At 58.3% G+C, this 20,800-nt stretch overlaps 1 long non-coding RNA gene across 1 annotated transcript in view; it reads right to left on the bottom strand.

Annotated features, from left to right (window-relative positions):
* Positions 1-8,351: 8,351 nt before the first annotated feature.
* The window catches only part of LOC119975401, a 28,713-nt gene continuing 16,264 nt past the window's right edge, over positions 8,352-20,800 (bottom strand). Inside the window, exons 6-7 of the long non-coding RNA XR_005462757.1 lie at positions 10,491-10,560; positions 8,352-8,629 (exon numbers count right to left, since the gene is read on the bottom strand). This is a non-coding gene — a long non-coding RNA (uncharacterized LOC119975401). The remainder of the gene's footprint in view (positions 8,630-10,490; positions 10,561-20,800) is intronic.

Genomic DNA, 20,800 nt, shown 5'->3' with positions numbered 1-20,800 from the left:
GGTTACGGGGATAGAGTGGAAGTGAGGGCTGAAGTGGGTGGGTGCAGACTCGATGGGCTGAATGGCCTCCTTCTGCACTGTATGTTGTATGAAACTTTTTCAAAAAGGGAGCATCCAGGGGAAGGATTCTCCCCGCCGAAATCTTGATTGGCGCAAGGGCAGAGAATGGGCATCAAACGCGAGATCGGGTCCAACACCGTTCCCGGGATTCTCCGGTCCCCAGATCCGGTCTACATGGAGCCCGTCGGGAGCCATTGAAAGAGGCCCCGCGGCGATTCTCCCAGTGCAGCTGGCCGAGTTCCGGCCGGCGTGGTTCTCTCATCGGGAACTCCGCGTGGTGGCTGCCCTGGTGGTGGTGGGGGGGGGGGTGGGGTGGTAGTGGGAGGGAGGGGGGGTGGTAGTGGTAGTGGGAGGGGGGGTGGTAGTGGTAGTGGGTGGGGGGGTGGTAGTGGTAGTGGGAGGGGGGGGTGGTAGTGGGAGGGGGGGGGAGGCAGTGGGAGGGGGGGGGAGGCAGTGGGAGGGGGGGGGAGGCAGTGGGAGAGGGGGAGGCAGTGGGAGAGGGGGAGGCAGTGGGAGGGGGGGAGGCAGTGGGAGGGGGGGGGGGCAGTGGGAGGGGGGGGGGCAGTGGGAGGGGGGGGGGTGGTAGTGGGAGGGGGGGTGGCAGTGGGAGGGGGGGGGGGTGGTAGTGGGAGGGGGGGGGGTGGTAGAGGGAGGGGGGGTGGTAGTGGGAGGGGGGGTGGTAGTGGGAGGGGGGGTGGTAGTGGGAGGGGGGGTGGTAGTGGGAGGGGGGGGGTGGTAGTGGGAGGGGGGGGTGGTAGTGGGAGGGGGGGTGGTAGTGGCAGGGGGGGTGGTAGTGGCAGGGGGGGTGGTAGTGGCAGGGGGGGTGGGAGGGGGGGAGGCAGTGGGAGGGGGGTGGTAGTGGGAGGGGGGGTGGCAGTGGGAGGGGGGGGTGGCAGTGGGAGGGGGGGTGGCAGTGGGAGGGGGGGTGGTAGTGGGAGGGGGGGTGGTAGTGGGAGGGGGGGTGGTAGTGGGAGGGGGGGGTGGTAGTGGGAGGGGGGGGTGGTAGTGGGAGGGGGGGGGTGGTAGTGGGAGGGGGGGGTGGTAGTGGGAGGGGGGGGTGGTAGTGGGAGGGGGGGTGGTAGTGGGAGGGGGGGGTGGTAGTGGGAGGGGGGGGTGGTAGTGGGAGGGGGGGGTGGTAGTGGGAGGGGGGGGCTATGTTTTCGGTGCTGGTCTGCGGTGTGGGTCTGCCATGTCACGCGGGGTGGCCGACGCCGACCACCGTGGATATACGCGGTCCCTGGGCCAGAAGTGTAGGGTCCCGTATTGGCAGCCGGAAAGTCTTCCGGAAAGTCCGGAGTGATTCGCCCGGGACATAACCCCATTAATGGGACATAACCCCATTATTGGGACATAACCCCATTAATGGGACATAACCCCATTATTGGGACATAACCCCATTATTGGGACATAACCCCATTATTGGGACATAACCCCATTATTGGGACATAACCCCATTAATGGGACATAACCCCATTAATGGGACATAACCCCATTATTGGAGAATCCGACACCCGGACTCTCCAAGGTCAAGAATTCCAAGGACGCACAACCTTTGGAGTGAAGACAGTTTTCAGTCTGCCCCTTACCCTCCAAGACTGCGAACCCCCTGTGGTTGAGATTCCCTGACTTGAGGAAGCAACCTCTTTGCCCACTCCCGTTGGGCTGCAGCCAGATCTGAAGCACTCGCTGTGTAAAGACGTTTGTTCACTCTCGTCACGATTGCGTCCTTTCCAAATCATTTAAAATCTTCCCCCCTGCCCCTCGTTCTTGATCCTTTTACGAGCGAGAATAGTTTTCTCCGCAATGCTGGTTAAACCCTGCACTGACCTCAGGGGGCCCCAGACACAATTTATTCCTGACCTTCCACTCCCTCCTGGATCCAGGTTGAAGCTAAAACGTAAAGGCTGCCCAGCCAATCGGCCCACCCCGCCAACCTTGAAGACAGTCAGAGCAAAGTGGACCCCCCCTGTCCATGGGTGAGCTTTGTGATTGCCTGCGACAGGCTCCCCACGCGCTCGCTGACTGAAACATCGCGTCCAACCCCGTCTAGAAAACAGAGGAGCAGGCGTAGGCCATTCAGCCCTTCGAGTCTGCTCCGCCATTTGATCATGGTTAGTCACCCCAACTCCATCGCCTGTTCCCGCTTCCTTTTTTCCCCCTCCATCCAAAGAACAATATCTCACTGCTTCTTGAAAACGTAGCGAATTTCACCGGTCCATCACTCTCTCTCTGGGCGAAGCCATTTCTCCTCGCCTCTTGTCCTAAATGGTCTACCGCGTTTCTGCAACCAAACCATGGCTCACAGGGGAAATTAGAGATAGTTTTGGATTCAATGAAGAGGCACTCAAATTAGCTCGAGAAAGCAATAGACTTGAGAAGGATTAGCAATAGTCTAAAGTACAGCAAAGGCAGACCGAGAGATTGGTGAAGAAGAGGGAAATGTGACTTGAAAATAAACTAACGGGGAACATAAAAACCGACTGTAAAAGTTTCTACAGGTATGTAAAGAGAAAAATATTGATTAAAAACTAACGTGAAGGGCAGCACGGCGGCGCAGTGGTTAGCATTGCTGCCTACGGCGCCGAGGACCCGGATTCGAATCCCGGCTCTGGGTCACTGTCCGTGAGGAGTTTGCACATTCTCCCTGTGTCTGCGTGGGTTTCACCCCCACAACCCAAAAGATGTGCAAGATAGGTGGATTGGCCACGCTAAATTGCCCCTTAATTGGAAAAAATAATTGGGTACCCTAAATTTTTTTAAAAACTAACGTGAGCCCCTTACAGTCAGAAACGGGGGAATTCATAGCGGGGAACAAAGAATTGACTGAGGAACTAAATTTGTACTTTGCTTCTGTTTTCACAAAGGAAGACATGAATAATATACCGGACAAGGAGGAGCTGAAGGAAGTCAGTATTAGTAGAGAAATGGTTTTGAGGAAATTAATGGGGTTGAAGGTGGGTAAATCTCCAGGGCCTGAATCTCCATCCCAGAGTACTTGAGGAAGTGGCCCTAAAATAGTAGATCCATTGGCGGTCATTTTCCAAAATTCTGTGGACTACTGGTATGTAACCCCGCTATTCAACCATGGCCTGAAATCCATCTGACAATCTTAACCAAAGTGAAAACCGATTTTTGGATTGAGATATTTGGAATGAATTTCGGGTTGGTCATGTGGAAGGTCAATAATAAGAACACCCCTAATTAGGATGCTATGGGAGTGAATTCTCCAACTTGCCAGCAGTGTACCTCGCTGGAACCTCCCTTCCCACCGCCGGCCAATGGGATTTCCGGGAAATGTGGGGGTGTGATGCTGACGGAACGGAGAATTCTGCCGGCGGGGAATTCACCTGGATATTTGGTGAAACGGCCACTGTCATCGGCAGGCCCTCCCATGATGCTCCTCCCCCGATGGGCCGAATTCCCGACCGCATGGGGGGACGTGCTAGCCATTGACCGGTCCCGGACTCGATGTGGATTTGACGCCGATTTCTGGATTGTAAAACGCCCGCGAATTCTCTGTTTGAGCCGGCACTTAGCCGCTGAAACGGAGAATCCAGGCCCTGGACTTTACGTAGCAATCTGATTGGTCAATGTTGCCCAGTCACAGAACAGCGTCCAGCCAGAAAGGGCCGAGAATTCTCTTTTCTGAATTGAGGTTATGATTATCAAGGACAGGGTTGCATGTGGCCAGTGTAATGACCAGAACTGCAGAATACCTTTCGTAGCGGTGAATTTATAGTTGTTGTTTCTTTTTGTATTTTTTATTCTCCATATTTTCTCCTAAATTTAAACCCAACAATAACCAATAATCAGTAAGCAATGTAATGTCAATCCCCATGTCAGTAACAACGATCCCATCCTCCCAGCAAACCCCAAACATTGGCCCGCATGTTAACATAAACAAATGACAAAAAGGAATTGGGAATCACCCCTAGTCACCATTAACACATACAGCCTCCCAACCCCCCTAATGTTCGATGTAATCCAATTCTCAAATAAAGCCCATAAATTGTAGAACCCCTCCATCCTTCCCCTCAGTTCAAAGTTGACCTTTTTCAAGCGTCAAGTATTCCAACAAGTCCCCCGCCAAGCCAGGGCACAGGGTTGAGAGGTTGATCTCCATCCCAACAGGATCCGCCTTCGGGCGATCAACGAGGCGAAGGCTACGATATCTGCCTCCGCGCCCGTTTCCTACCCTGGCTGTTCCGACACCCCGAATATGGCCTCCCGAGGGCCCGGGTCCAGTTTCACGTGCACCACTTTAGAGATTACCCTAAACACCTCCTTCCAGTAATCCTCCAGTTTTGGACAGGACCAAAACATATGAACGTGGTTTGTGCGCCCCCCCCCCATCACCACCTCCCCCGCAACTTGAATTCATACTGTTGTGAAGGGAATTAACCCCGGCAGGTTTTTTTAGTTTTGCAATCCAAAGTCGCGTTGGTTATGATTCTCAGAGACGGACTTCAGGGGGTCAGCAGGCTCCCAATTATTTTTGACTCCTCGTTAAAAGATGCCTTACTGGGGGGTGGGATTTCACAGCCCTGTCGAAGCCAACCTTCCCTGGCGACGGAGTGGGCGAGACGTACAAAATGGCGTGGACTTCGGAAAACGGGGCACGGGGTGGCAGGGTCAGCCTGGAGCATCTCAACCTTTTACCCAAATTCTCACCAAACATTCCATATTATTTGACCCACCGGCCTTCGCCACTCTTCCGCCCGCTCTCTTGCCTCGATCTTTATAAGCCCACCCACCCCCCCCGGTGTCGCTGGCAGAGATGGCGGGCACGACTCCTCCCTCAGTCCAGCGGGCACATACCAACATCTCTCCAAATGCTTGCTGTCTCCTCAGGTCTCTGCCACCAAGGAAACTCACGGCAGGCTGGGAGAAGACAACCTTGACGATACCCTCGAGTACTTACCCAGTGACATGGTAACTCCCCACGTGTAGTCGGGTCATCAAAGTAGACGAATCCTCTACGCATGATTTATTTTCATTAAAATTATATTCTGAACTTCTATAAAGATTATTTATAAAACCTGTTTTTGTTTGGATTCCTCTTTTGGGGCCGTTCACGCTCCTGCAGATACAAGGCCCTGGGCAGGGAAACCCGTCCATTCACATATTCGGCCACTTTAGGGGCCAGAGCCTGTTCGTGGTACCTTGGAGCTCCAGCCTACCTCTTACAGCTTCTCTATCTTCCCACCCCTGGCTCGGGCGTTTCGGACATTCCCGGGACACTGGGAGAATGCTGCAGTACCTCTGCTGGCCACTGCAGCACTGTGCCCGGTTGGGTTGGAAAGCTGTCGGACTATCTTTTTTTTAAAAACAAAAATAAGTTTAGAGTACCCACTTTTTTTTTTTTTGCCCAATTTTTAAGTTGCAATTTAGCGCGGCCAATCCACCTAACCTGCACTTTGCTGGCCTGCGGGGGATCGAACCCGGGTCCTCGGCGCCATCAGGCAAAGCTGTCCGCCAATCTGATAGCCCAACACAGGTGGTCCTCCTTCCCAAGGATGGATGGATGGGAGTCAATGCTCAAGTGAGTGTTAAATGGCACTGCGCTTCCAAGGATCAGCGGGAACGGGTTACACAGCAACTCCCTGAGGGGCGAGCGCCGGGAATTCTCCATCCTTACAATTCCATCCTATATTCCCCGTATCGGTTCTACGTGCAACGCCCAAAGTTCACAAATAGCCAGGTTGAAAATTCTACTGGGTTGTCCTGCAGTTGACCCACACCGGGAGACTAACCTGTGAAATTGTGGGCAGCTCTCTGAACTCTGATTCCCATCCATATTTAATTCACTGGACCAATGATCAGGAGTTTCAGTTTACTGTGACCGGCGATTGGGGGTTGCTGAAACTCTTATTCCCAGAACCACCGGCACATCAGGCCAAGTAAAGGTAGCATCAATGTACTATCCCATGTAATTGAGAATAGCAGAGGCTGAGGGGAGATCTAATTTTTTAAAATATATTTAGAGTACCCAATTCTTTTTTTTTTTCTCCAATTAAGGGGCAATTTAGCATGGCCAATCCACCTACCCTGCACATCTTTTGGGTTGTGGGGGCGAAACCCAGGCAGACACGGGGAGGATGTGCAAACTCCACACGGACAGTGACCCAGAGACGGGATTCGAACCCGGGTCCTCGGCGCTGTGAGGCACCTGTGCTAACCACTGTTCCGCCTGAGGGGAGACCCAATCGATAACAAAGGTCAAAGAACAATACATCATAGGAACTGGCTCTTCGGGCCTCCAAGCCTTCTTCCCACAGTCCAAAGAACATACAGTGCAGTAGGAGGCCACTCGGCCCATCGAGTCTGCACCGACCCACTTAAGCCCTCACTTCCACCCTATCCCCCTAACCCAATAAGCCCTCCTAACCTTTTTGGACACTAAGGGGCAATTTATCATGGCCAATCCCCCCGGGATCGAACCCGCGTCTTCTGCGCCGTGGTGCAACGGTGCTAACCACTGCGCCATCGTGCCAGCCCCTGTAGCCCCTCGGGAGGGCGGCGAGGCTCTGACACTCGCTTCCTCGAAAGGTGCTGCAAGCAGAGTCTATGAATATTTGTGAGGCCGAGGTGGATAGATTCTTGGCAAGCAAAGAGGTGAAAGGTCGTTGGCGGGATTCACGGCTTAACGTTCCAATCAGATCAGCCATGATCGTATCAAATGGCGGAGCAGGAGCTGAATGAAAACGTACAAATCAGGAGGCCACTCGGCCCCTCCAAGATAATTAGCTGACCCGATTGTAACCTGCACCCCACGTTGCTGCCGACCCCCGATAACCTTTCACCCCCCCACCCCCTCATTAATCAAGAGTCTGTCTCCCGCCACCTCAACTCAGTCGGAGAGAGGAAACATACCCAACTGAAGGGTTGGTTCAGCCAGAATAAATTGACGACACACACACACACGCTCGGGTTGAATATGAAAATATATTAAGATTTGGACCCTCCGACATCACATCATCTTAAATATACATCTTGGCTTTCCGATCATCGGAACCTAAAGTTTCTCCGGCCAGGATTTTCGAACGAGCCCAGAACGCAGACAATCAAAATAGAGAAGGTGATTGGAAATCCACTTTCTGTAATCCAACTCAACTCAATCCCCAGAATGTACAGTGAAAACACTGGTCTGAATTCAATTCCCCACTGTCTTCATTTCCTACAATCTGGGGGGGAAAGGGAGACACACTTCAAGGGAGGAGCAATATATATATATTACTGGGCAAAGGTCTGGGAAGGTCAGTCGGATTCATTGGCTGGCTCTACAAAGAGATAGCGCAGGCGCGAGAGGCTGAAGGGCCTCCTGGCGTTTCTGCCTGTAATTTCGATGGGTTTTCCATTTCCCCACTCCCACTGACAGGGATGGCCCACACAGACAAATAGCCTCTAGCCCTCCTCCTGGGCATTGACACCAACTGCAGCAACACTGCCCTGCCCAGGACTCCGATGTGACTCACTTGGGAAAGGCAAGTGTGGCAGAGAGAGGCGCCTGTAAACATAGGCACACACACAGACACACACACACACACACACACACAGGCACACACACAGGCCCACAGAGACACACACACACACAGGCACACAGACCCACACGCATACAGACACACACAGGCACACACATATACACAGGCACACACGCAGATACACACATATACACAGGCACACACGCAGATACACACAGGCACACATATACACAGGCACACACGCAGATACACACAGACACACACACAGGCACGCACACACAGACACACACACAGACACACACATTCACATAAGCAGATACACACATATACACAGGCACACACACAGACGCACACACAGACACACACACGCAGGCACGCACACACACAAACGCAGGCACACACACACGCAGGCAGGCGCATACACACGCAGGCACACACATACACAGGCACACACCTAGGGGCAGCACGGTAGCACAGTGGTTAGCACAGGTGCTTCACAGCTCCAGGGTCCCAGGTTCAATTCCCGGCTTGGGCCAGTGTCTGTGCGGAGTCTGCATGTTCTCCCCGTGTCTGCGTGGGTTTCCTCCGGGTGCTCCGGTTTCCTCCCACAGTCCAAAGATGTGCGGGTTAGGTGGATTGGCCGTGATAAATTGCCCGTAGTGTCCAAAAAATGTTAAGTGGGGGTTGCTGGGTTACGGGGAGAGGGTGGAGGTGTGGGCTTGGGTAGGGTGCTCTTTGTAAGGGCCGGTGCAGACTCGATGGGCCGAATGGCCTCCTGCTGCACTGTAAATTCTATGATTCTGCGACACACACACACACACGTGTTACCGCACTCAGACCAGGGAAGGTCCTCACTTCCATCCTCCCCAGAGGTCGGCCTGCCATTTTCAAAAATGATGCCCCTCGGTTTGATTTTAATTAACCCAGAGCTTCTCCCTGACCACCGTCCAATCACCACCCCCGATCCGGCAGCCCGCAGACCGATGCTCCTGGTGGACCCCAGCATCGAGGGCACAGCCCAATCCCACGTTGGCGCATCGCCTCACTGACTCTCGATCACCACCGGCTTGTAGTCGCTCACGGATCGCCTGCAGGAGTAAATCGAGAGCGGTGGTGAGGCTGGTGTGAAGGGACATATAAATAACTGGGCTTCCCGCTCAAAGAGGGATCAGGACATTATGATCCCAGCTGGTCATCACACTGGACAAGTCAGTCCCAGAGTGAGCCTGGCTGGATAGATCCTCACTTTGTTTTTCCACCAACTGTGGAGGTCAGTTACTGAGCACATTCACAAGAGTCTGCCAGTGTACTCAGAACACAAAGAATAAAACATTAATTAAACAAGACAAAATAAACGATAAACACGACTCCCCGCTCTGCCCCGTTGCTTCTGTTGGAGTATGAGCTTCTCCTGCGGGAGAACGAGACGGGATTCTTCGTTGCCCGACGGCAATACCGTAATCGGCGATCGTGCGGAGAATCGACTCCAACGGCCCAATCGGGGCCAGCGCCGGTTTGATGTCGGTCAGCCATGCTTCGCCCCCTCCGAAATGGCAGCGAGGGCTGGGGGGGGGGGGAGGCTAGGTGGGGTCGCGGACGGCCAACACCATGTTGTATGGCGGGAGCGCTGCAGGCTGTCCGCCGTGTGCCTGTGCGGCCAGCTACCCGGCCGGGGCAGGCTGGGGTTTCATCGGCATCGGTGCTAGGCCCCCTCACCGGTCCCAGAATCGGTGAGGGATGCACACCGATTTCTGGTCGTAAAGGACCACACATACTCCGCTGGCACCGGCACTTAGCCGCTGAAACGGAGAAGCCAGCCTATTGTCTCCTAAACGGAGATTGTCACCATCAGGGTGAGATGGAGAGAGCGGAAATGAGGAGAGAGAGAGAGAGCGAGAGAGACAGAGGCTGAGAGGGGCGGAGGCAGAGAGAGACAGAGGCTGAGAGGGGCAGAGGCTGAGAGAGAGAGACAGAGGCTGAGAGAGAGAGACAGAGAGAGAGAGACAGAGAGAGAGAGGCTGAGAGAGAGAGACAGAGGCTGAGGGAGACAGAGAGTGACAGAGGCAGAGAGAGAGAGGCAGAGGCTGAGACAGAGAGACAGAGGCTGAGAGAGAGAGACAGAGGCTGAGAGAGACAGAGACAGAGGGAGACAGAGAGAGACAGAGGCAGAGAGAGACAGAGACAGAGAGAGAGAGACAGAGAGAGAGAGACAGAGAGAGAGAGACAGAGGCAGAGAGAGGGAGACAGAGGCAGAGAGAGACAGAGGCAGAGAGAGGGAGACAGAGGCAGAGAGAGAGAGAGAGAGACAGAGGCAGAGAGAGAGAGAGAGACAGAGAGAGAGAGACAGAGAGAGACAGAGGCAGAGAGAGAGAGAGACAGAGGCAGAGAGAGACAGAGAGAGACAGAGGCTGAGAGAGAGAGACAGAGGCAGAGAGAGAGAGACAGAGGCAGAGAGAGAGAGACAGAGGCTGAGAGGGGCAGAGGCTGAGAGAGAGAGACAGAGGCTGAGAGAGACAGAGGCTGAGAGAGAGAGAGAGAGACAGAGAGAGACAGAGGCTGAGAGAGACAGAGAGAGACAGAGAGAGAGGCTGAGAGAGACAGAGGCTGAGAGAGAGAGACAGAGGCTGAGAGAGAGAGACAGAGCTGAGAGAGTCAGAGACAGAGCGTGACAGAGGCTGAGACAGAGAGACAGAGAGTGACAGAGGCAGAGAGGGGCAGAGGCTGAGACAGAGAGACAGAGAGAGACAGAGGCTGAGAGAGACAGAGAGAGAGGCTGAGAGGGGCAGGGAAAATGCCTTGTTTGGACCAGGTGAATATCTCTCTGCCTGTATGTGATAACCCCGACCATCCTGCCCGTCAGGAGCAGATTCAGGAACCACTTGCGATTCAGTCAAAAACTTCAAACCAACCATGGCTGCGCAGCGATTGAGACACAATTGAATCACATACCTGTTATTCAGTGGTATGCCCCCGACTAACGTTGACCCATCCGGTCTCACAAAAAGCTGCAATCCACTCTCTACAGAACAAGAAACATTGTCAGTATTTCTACACAATCCCAGAGGTTAGACCCTGCAGCCCTCACTACACAGCTGGTTCATAAACCTCTCCACGCAGAATAACATACCCCACATCATACAATCCCCTTCCCATTTCACAGCCCACAGCACAGCCCACTGCCCACCGCACTGCCCACTGCCCATCACACAGCCCACTGCCGACCGCACTGCCCACCGCACTGCCCATCACACAGCCCACAGCCCACTGCCCATCACACAGCCCACTGCCCATCACACAGCCCACAGCCCACTGCCCATCAGACAGCCCACTGCCCATCACACAGCCCACTGCCCATCACGCTGCCCACTGCCCATCACACAGCCCACTGCCCATCACACAGCCCATCACACAGCCCACTGCCCATCACGCTGCCCACCGCCCATCACACAGCCCACTGCCCATCACACTGCCCACTGCCCATCACACTGCCCACTGCCCATCACACTGCCCACTGCCCATCACACAGCCCACTGCCCATCATACTGCCCACTGCCCATCACACTGCCCACTGCCCATCACACAGCCCACTGCCCATCACACAGCCCACTGCCCACTGCCCATCACACTGCCCACTGCCCATCACACAGCCCACTGCCATCACACTGCCCACTGCCCATCACACTGCCCACTGCCTATCACACTGCCCACTGCCCATCACACTGCCCACTGCCCTACACAGCCCACTGCCCATCACATTGCCCACTGCCCATCACACTGCCCACTGCCCATCACACTGCCCACTGCCCATCACACTGCCCACTGCCCATCACACACCCCACTGCCCATCACACTGCCCACTGCCCATCACACTGCCCACTGCCCATCACACAGCCCACTGCCCATCACACAGCCCACTGCCCATCACACTGCCCACTGCCCATCACACTGCCCACTGCCCATCACACTGCCCACTGCCCATCACACTGCCCACTGCCCATCACACTGCCCACTGCCCACCACACTGCCCACTGCCCATCACACTGCCCACCGTCCATCACAGCCCACTGCCCATCACACTGCCCATCACACAGCCCACTGCCCATCACACAGCCCACTGCCCATCACACAGCCCACTGCCCATCACACAGCCCACTGCCCATCACACTGCCCACTGCCCATCACACTGCCCACTGCCCATCACACTGCCCACTGCCCATCACACTGCCCATCACACTGCCCACTGCCCACCGCACTGCCCACTGCCCATCACACCGCCCACTGCCCATCACACTGCCCACTGCCCATCACACTGCCCACTGCCCATCACACAGCCCACTGCCCATCACACAGCCCATCACACTGCCCACTGCCCATCACACAGCCCACTGCCCATCACACTGCCCACTGCCCATCACACTGCCCACTGCCCATCACACAGCCCACTGCCCATCACACAGCCCACTGCCCACTGCCCATCACACAGCCCACTGCCCATCACACTGCCCACTGCCCATCACACTGCCCACTGCCCATCACACTGCCAACTGCCCATCACACAGCCCACTGCCCATCACACTGCCCACTGCCCATCACACAGCCCACTGCCCATCACACAGCCCACTGCCCACCGCACTGCCCACTGCCCATCACACTGCCCACTGCCCACCGCACTGCCCACTTCCCATCACACAGCCCACTGCCCATCACACTGCCCACTGCCCATCACACTGCCCACTGCCCATCACACTGCCCACTGCCCATCACACTGCCCACTGCCCATCACACAGCCCACTGCCCATCACACTGCCCACTGCCCATCACACAGCCCACTGCCCATCACACAGCCCACTGCCCATCACACTGCCCACTGCCCATCACACTGCCCATCACACAGCCCACTGCCCATCACACTGCCCACTGCCCATCACACAGCCCACTGCCCATCACATTGCCCACTGCCCATCACACAGCCCACTGCCCATCACACTGCCCACTGCCCACTGCGCATCACACAGCCCACTGCCCATCACACAGCCCACTGCCCATCACACTGCCCACTGCCCATCATACTGCCCATCACACGGCCCACTGCCCATCACACGGCCCACTGCCCATCACACAGCCCACTGCCCATCACACTGCCCACTGCCCATCACACTGCCCACTGCCCATCACACAGCCCACTGCCCATCACACAGCCCACTGCCCATCACACAGCCCACTGCCCATCACACAGCCCACTGCCCACCACACAGCCCACTGCCTATCACACAGCCCACTGCCCATCACACTGCCCACTGCCCATCACACAGCCCACTGCCCATCACACTGCCCACTGCCCATCACACAGCCCACTGCCCATCACACTGCCCACTGCCCATCACACAGCCCACTGCCCATCACACTGCCCACTGCCCATCACACTGCCCACTGCCCATGACACAGCCCATCACACTGCCCACTGCCCATCACACAGCCCACTGCCCACTGCCCATCACACTGCCCACTGCCCATCACACAGCCCATCACACTGCCCACTGCCCATCACACAGCCCACTGCCCATCACACAGCCCACTGCCCATCACACAGCCCACTGCCCATCACACTGTCCACTGCCCATCACACAGCCCACTGCCCATCACACAGCCCACTGCCCATCACACAGCCCACTGCCCATCACACAGCCCACTGCCCATCACACTGCCCACCACACAGCCCACTGCCCATCACACAGCCCACTGCCCATCACACTGCCCACTGCCCATCACACTGCCCACTGCCCATCACACGGCCCACTGCCCATCACACGGCCCACTGCCCATCACACAGCCCACTGCCCATCACACTGCCCACTGCCCATCACACTGCCCACTGCCCATCACACAGCCCACTGCCCATCACACAGCCCACTGCCCAGCACACAGCCCACTGCCCATCACACTGCCCACCACACAGCCCACTGCCCATCACACAGCCCACTGCCCATCACACTGCCCACTGCCCATCACACAGCCCACTGCCCATCACACTGCCCACTGCCCATCACAGCCCACTGCCCATCACACTGCCCACTGCCCATCACACAGCCCACTGCCCATCACACTGCCCACTGCCCATCACACTGCCCACTGCCCATCACACTGCCCACTGCCCATCACAAAGCCCACTGCCCACTGCCCATCACACTGCCCACTGCCCATCACACAGCCCACTGCCCATCACACTGCCCACTGCCCATCACACTGCCCACTGCCCATCACACAGCCCATCACACTGCCCACTGCCCATCACACAGCCCACTGCCCATCACACTGCCCACTGTCCATCACACAGCCCACTGCCCATCACACTGCCCACTGCCCATCACACTGCCCATCACACTGCCCACTGCCCATCACACTGCCCACTGCCCATCACACTGCCCACTGCCCATCACACAGCCCACTGCCCATCACACTGCCCACTGCCCACTGCCCATCACACTGCCCATCACACTGCCCACTGCCCATCACACTGCCCACTGCCCATCACACTGCCCACTGCCCATCACACTGCCCATCCCACTGCCCACTGCCCATCACACTGCCCACTGCCCATCACACAGCCCATCACACAGCCCACTGCCCATCACACAGCCCACTGCCCATCACAGAGCCCACTGCCCATCACACTGCCCACTGCCCATCACACAGCCCACTGCCCATCACACAGCCCACTGCCCATCACACAGCCCACTGCCCATCACACTGCCCACTGCCCATCACACAGCCCACTGCCCATCACACAGCCCACTGCCCATCACACTGCCCATCACACAGCCCACTGCCCTTCACACAGCCCACTGCCCATCACACAGCCCACTGCCCATCACACTGCCCACTGCACATCACACTGCCCACTGCCCATCACACTGCCCATCACACAGCCCACTGCCCATCACACTGCCCACTGCCCATCACACTGCCCACTGCCCATCACACTGCCCACTGCCCATCACACTGCCCACTGCCCATCACACAGCCCACTGCCCACTGCCCATCACACTGCCCACTGCCCATCACACAGCCCACTGCCCATCACACTGCCCACTGCCCATCACACTGCCCACTGCCCATCACACAGCCCATCACACTGCCCACTGCCCATCACACAGCCCACTGCCCATCACACTGCCCACTGCCCATCACACAGCCCACTGCCCATCACACAGCCCACTGCCCATCACACTGCCCATCACACTGCCCACTGCCCATCACACTGCCCACTGCCCATCACACTGCCCACTGCCCATCACACAGCCCACTGCCCATCACACTGCCCACTGCCCATCACACTGCCCACTGCCCATCACACTGCCCACTGCCCATCACACTGCCCATCCCACTGCCCACTGCCCATCACACTGCCCACTGCCCATCACACAGCCCATCACACAGCCCACTGCCCATTACACAGCCCACTGCCCATCACAGAGCCCACTGCCCATCACACTGCCCACTGCCCATCACACTGCCCACTGCCCATCACACAGCCCACTGCCCATCACACAGCCCACTGCCCATCACACTGCCCACTGCCCATCACACAGCCCACTGCCCATCACACAGCCCACTGCCCATCACACTGCCCACTGCCCATCACACTGCCCATCACACAGCCCACTGCACTTCACACAGCCCACTGCCCATCACACTGCACATCACACTGCCCACTGCCCATCACACTGCCCATCACACAGCCCACTGCCCATCACACAGTCCACTGCCCATCACACAGCCCACTGCCCATCACACTGCCCACTGCCCATCACACAGCCCACTGCCCATCACACTGCCCACTGCCCATCACACAGCCCACTGCCCATCACACAGCCCACTGCCCATCACACTTCCCACTGCCCATCACACTGCCCACTGCCCATCACACTGCCCATCACACAGCCCACTGCCAATCACACAGCCCACTGCCCATCACACTGCCCACTGCCCATCACAGCCCACTGCCCATCACACTGCCCACTGCCCATCACACTGCCCACTGCCCATCACACTGCCCACTGCCCATCACACTGCCCACTGCCCACTGCCCATCACACAGCCCACTGCCCACCACACTGCCCATCACACTGCCCACTGCCCATCACACTGCCCACTGCCCATCACACAGCCCACTGCCCATCACACTGCCCACTGCCCATCACACTGCCCACTGCCCATCACACTGCCCACTGCCCATTACACTGCCCACTGCCCATCACACAGCCCACTGCCCATCACACTGCCCACTGCCCATCACACTGCCCACTGCCCATCACACAGCCCACTGCCCATCACACTGCCCACTGCCCATCACACTGCCCACTGCCCATCACACTGCCCACTGCCCATCACACTGCCCACTGCCCATCACACAGCCCACTGCCCATCACACAGCCCACTGCCCATCACACGTCCCACTGCCCATCACACTGCCCACTGCCCATCATACAGCCCACTGCCCATCACACAGCCCACTGCCCATCACACTGCCCACTGCCCATCACACTGCCCACTGCCCATCACACTGCCCACTGCCCATCACACAGCCCACTGCCCATCACACTGCCCACTGCCCATCACACTGCCCACTGCCCATCACACTGCCCACTGCCCTTCACACTGCCCACTGCCCATCACACTGCCCACTGCCCATCACACAGCCCACTGCCCATCACACAGCCCACTGCCCATCACACTGCCCACTGCCCATCACACAGCCCACTGCCCATCACACAGCCCACTGCCCATCACACTGCCCACTGCCCATCACACTGCCCATCACACAGCCCACTGCCCACCGCACTGCCCACTGCCCATCACACAGCCCACTGCCCATCACACAGCCCACTGCCCATCACACTGCCCACTGCCCATCACACAGCCCACTGCCCATCACACTGCCCACTGCCCATCACACAGCCCACTGCCCATCACACAGCCCACTGCCCATCACACTGCCCACTGCCCATCACACAGCCCACTGCCCATCACACTGCCCACTGCCCATCACACTGGCCACTGCCCACTGCCCATCACACTGCCCACTGCCCATCACACAGCCCACTGCCCATCACACAGCCCACTGCCCATCACACAGCCCACTGCCCATCACACTGCCCACTGCCCATCACACTGCCCACTGTCCATCACACAGCGCACTACCCATCACACTGCCCACTGCCCATCACACTGCCCACTGCCCATCACACTGCCCATCACACTGCCCACTGCCCATCACACAGCCCACTGCCCACTGCCCATCACACTGCCCACTGCCCATCACACAGCCCACTGCCCATCACACTGCCCATCACACAGCCCACTGCCCACTGCCCATCACACTGCCCACTGCCCATCACACAGCCCACTGCCCATCACACAGCCCACTGCCCACTGCCCATCACACAGCCCACTGCCCACTGCCCATCACACTGCCCACTGCCCATCACACTGCCCATCACACTGCCCACTGCCCATCACACAGCCTACTGCCCATCACACTGCCCACTGCCAATCACACAGCCCACTGCCCATCACACAGCCCACTGCCCATCACACAGCCCACTGCCCACTGCCCACCACAATGCCCACTGCCCATCACACAGCCCACTGCCCACCGCACTGCCCATCACACAGCCCACTGCCCATCACACAGCCCACTGCCCATCACACAGCCCACTGCCCATCACACTGCCCACTGCCCATCACACTGCCCACTGCCCATCACACTGCCCACAGCCCATCACACAGCCCACTGCCCATCACACTGCCCACTGCCCATCACACTGCCCACTGCCCATCACACAGCCCACTGCCCATCACACTGCCCACTGCCCATCACACAGACCACTGCCCATCACACAGCCCACTGCCCATCACACAGCCCACTGCCCATCATACTGCCCACTGCCCATCACACTGCCCACTGCCCATCACACAGCCCACTGCCCATCACACAGCCCACTGCCCATCACACAGCCCACTGCCCATCACACTGCCCACTGCCCATCACACTGCCCACTGCCCATCACACTGCCCATCCCACTGCCCACTGCCCATCACACTGCCCACTGCCCATCACACAGCCCATCACACAGCCCACTGCCCATCACACAGCCCACTGCCCATCACACTGCCCACTGCCCATCACACAGCCCACTGCCCATCACACAGCCCACTGCCCATCACACAGCCCACTGCCCATCACACAGCCCACTGCCCATCACACAGCCCACTGCCCATCACACAGCCCACTGCCCATCACACAGCCCACTGCCCATCACACAGCCCACTGCCCATCACACTGCCCACCACACAGCCCACTGCCCATCACACAGCCCACTGCCCATCACACTGCCCACTGCCCATCACACAGCCCACTGCCCATCATACTGCCCACTGCCCATCACACGGCCCACTGCCCATCACACAGCCCACTGCCCATCACACTGCCCACTGCCCATCACACTGCCCACTGCCCATCACACAGCCCACTGCCCATCACACAGCCCACTGCCCAGCACACAGCCCACTGCCCATCACACTGCCCACCACACAGCCCACTGCCCATCACACAGCCCACTGCCCATCACACTGCCCACTGCCCATCACACAGCCCACTGCCCATCACACTGCCCACTGCCCATCACACAGCCCACTGCCCATCACACTGCCCACTGCCCATCACACAGCCCACTGCCCATCACACTGCCCACTGCCCATCACACTGCCCACTGCCCATCACACTGCCCACTGCCCATCACACAGCCCACTGCCCATCACACTGCCCACTGCCCATCACACAGCCCACTGCCCATCACACTGCCCACTGCCCATCACACTGCCCACTGCCCATCACACAGCCCATCACACTGCCCACTGCCCATCACACAGCCCACTGCCCATCACACTGCCCACTGTCCATCACACAGCCCACTGCCCATCACACTGCCCACTGCCCATCACACTGCCCACTGCCCATCACACTGCCCACTGCCCATCACACTGCCCACTGCCCATCACACAGCCCACTGCCCATCACACTGCCCACTGCCCATCACACTGCCCATCACACTGCCCACTGCCCATCACACTGCCCACTGCCCATCACACTGCCCACTGCCCATCACACTGCCCATCCCACTGCCCACTGCCCATCACACTGCCCACTGCCCATCACACAGCCCATCACACAGCCCACTGCCCATCACACAGCCCACTGCCCATCACAGAGCCCACTGCCCATCACACTGCCCACTGCCCATCACACAGCCCACTGCCCATCACACAGCCCACTGCCCATCACACAGCCCACTGCCCATCACACAGCCCACTGCCCATCACACAGCCCACTGCCCATCACACTGCCCACTGCCCATCACACTGCCCATCACACAGCCCACTGCCCTTCACACAGCCCACTGCCCATCACACAGCCCACTGCCCATCACACTGCCCACTGCACATCACACTGCCCACTGCCCATCACACTGCCCATCACACAGCCCACTGCCCATCACACTGCCCACTGCCCATCACACTGCCCACTGCCCATCACACAGCCCATCACACTGCCCACTGCCCATCACACAGCCCACTGCCCACTGCCCATCACACTGCCCACTGCCCATCACACAGCCCACTGCCCATCACACTGCCCACTGCCCATCACACTGCCCACTGCCCATCACACAGCCCATCACACTGCCCACTGCCCATCACACAGCCCACTGCCCATCACACTGCCCACTGTCCATCACACAGCCCACTGCCCATCACACAGCCCACTGCCCATCACACTGCCCATCACACTGCCCACTGCCCATCACACTGCCCACTGCCCATCACACTGCCCACTGCCCATCACACAGCCCACTGCCCATCACACTGCCCACTGCCCATCACACTGCCCACTGCCCATCACACTGCCCACTGCCCATCACACTGCCCATCCCACTGCCCACTGCCCATCACACTGCCCACTGCCCATCACACAGCCCATCACACAGCCCACTGCCCATCACACAGCCCACTGCCCATCACAGAGCCCACTGCCCATCACACTGCCCACTGCCCATCACACTGCCCACTGCCCATCACACAGCCCACTGCCCATCACACAGCCCACTGCCCATCACACTGCCCACTGCCCATCACACAGCCCACTGCCCATCACACTGCCCACTGCCCATCACACTGCCCATCACACAGCCCACTGCCCTTCACACAGCCCACTGCCCATCACACAGCCCACTGCCCATCACACTGCCCACTGCACATCACACTGCCCACTGCCCATCACACTGCCCATCACACAGCCCACTGCCCATCACACAGTCCACTGCCCATCACACAGCCCACTGCCCATCACACTGCCCACTGCCCATCACACAGCCCACTGCCCATCACACTGCCCACTGCCCATCACACAGCCCACTGCCCATCACACAGCCCACTGCCCATCACACTTCCCACTGCCCATCACACTGCCCACTGCCCATCACACTGCCCATCACACAGCCCACTGCCAATCACACAGCCCACTGCCCATCACACTGCCCACTGCCCATCACACTGCCCACTGCCCATCACACTGCCCACTGCCCACTGCCCATCACACAGCCCACTGCCCACCACACTGCCCATCACACTGCCCACTGCCCATCACACTGCCCACTGCCCATCACACTGCCCACTGCCCATCACACTGCCCACTTCCCATCACACTGCCCACTGCCCATCACACTGCCCACTGCCCATCACACAGCCCACTGCCCATCACACAGCCCACTGCCCATCACACAGCCCACTGCCCATCACACGTCCCACTGCCCATCACACTGCCCACTGCCCATCATACAGCCCACTGCCCACTGCCCATCACACAGCCCACTGCCCATCACACTGCCCACTGCCCATCACACAGCCCACTGCCCATCACACTGCCCACTGCCCATCACACAGCCCACTGCCCATCACACTGCCCACTGCCCATCACACTGCCCACTGCCCATCACACTGCCCACTGCCCTTCACACTGCCCACTGCCCATCACACTGCCCACTTGCCCATCACACAGCCCACTGCCCATCACACAGCCCACTGCCCATCACACTGCCCACTGCCCATCACACAGCCCACTGCCCATCACACAGCCCACTGCCCATCACACTGCCCACTGCCCATCACACTGCCCATCACACAGCCCACTGCCCACCGCA

This window comes from Scyliorhinus canicula, chromosome 13 (genome assembly GCF_902713615.1).
Source record: "Scyliorhinus canicula chromosome 13, sScyCan1.1, whole genome shotgun sequence".
Lineage (NCBI taxonomy): Eukaryota > Metazoa > Chordata > Chondrichthyes > Carcharhiniformes > Scyliorhinidae > Scyliorhinus > Scyliorhinus canicula.
The sequence above is the reverse complement of the archived record's forward strand: the minus strand, read 5'-3'. Positions and strand labels throughout refer to the sequence as shown.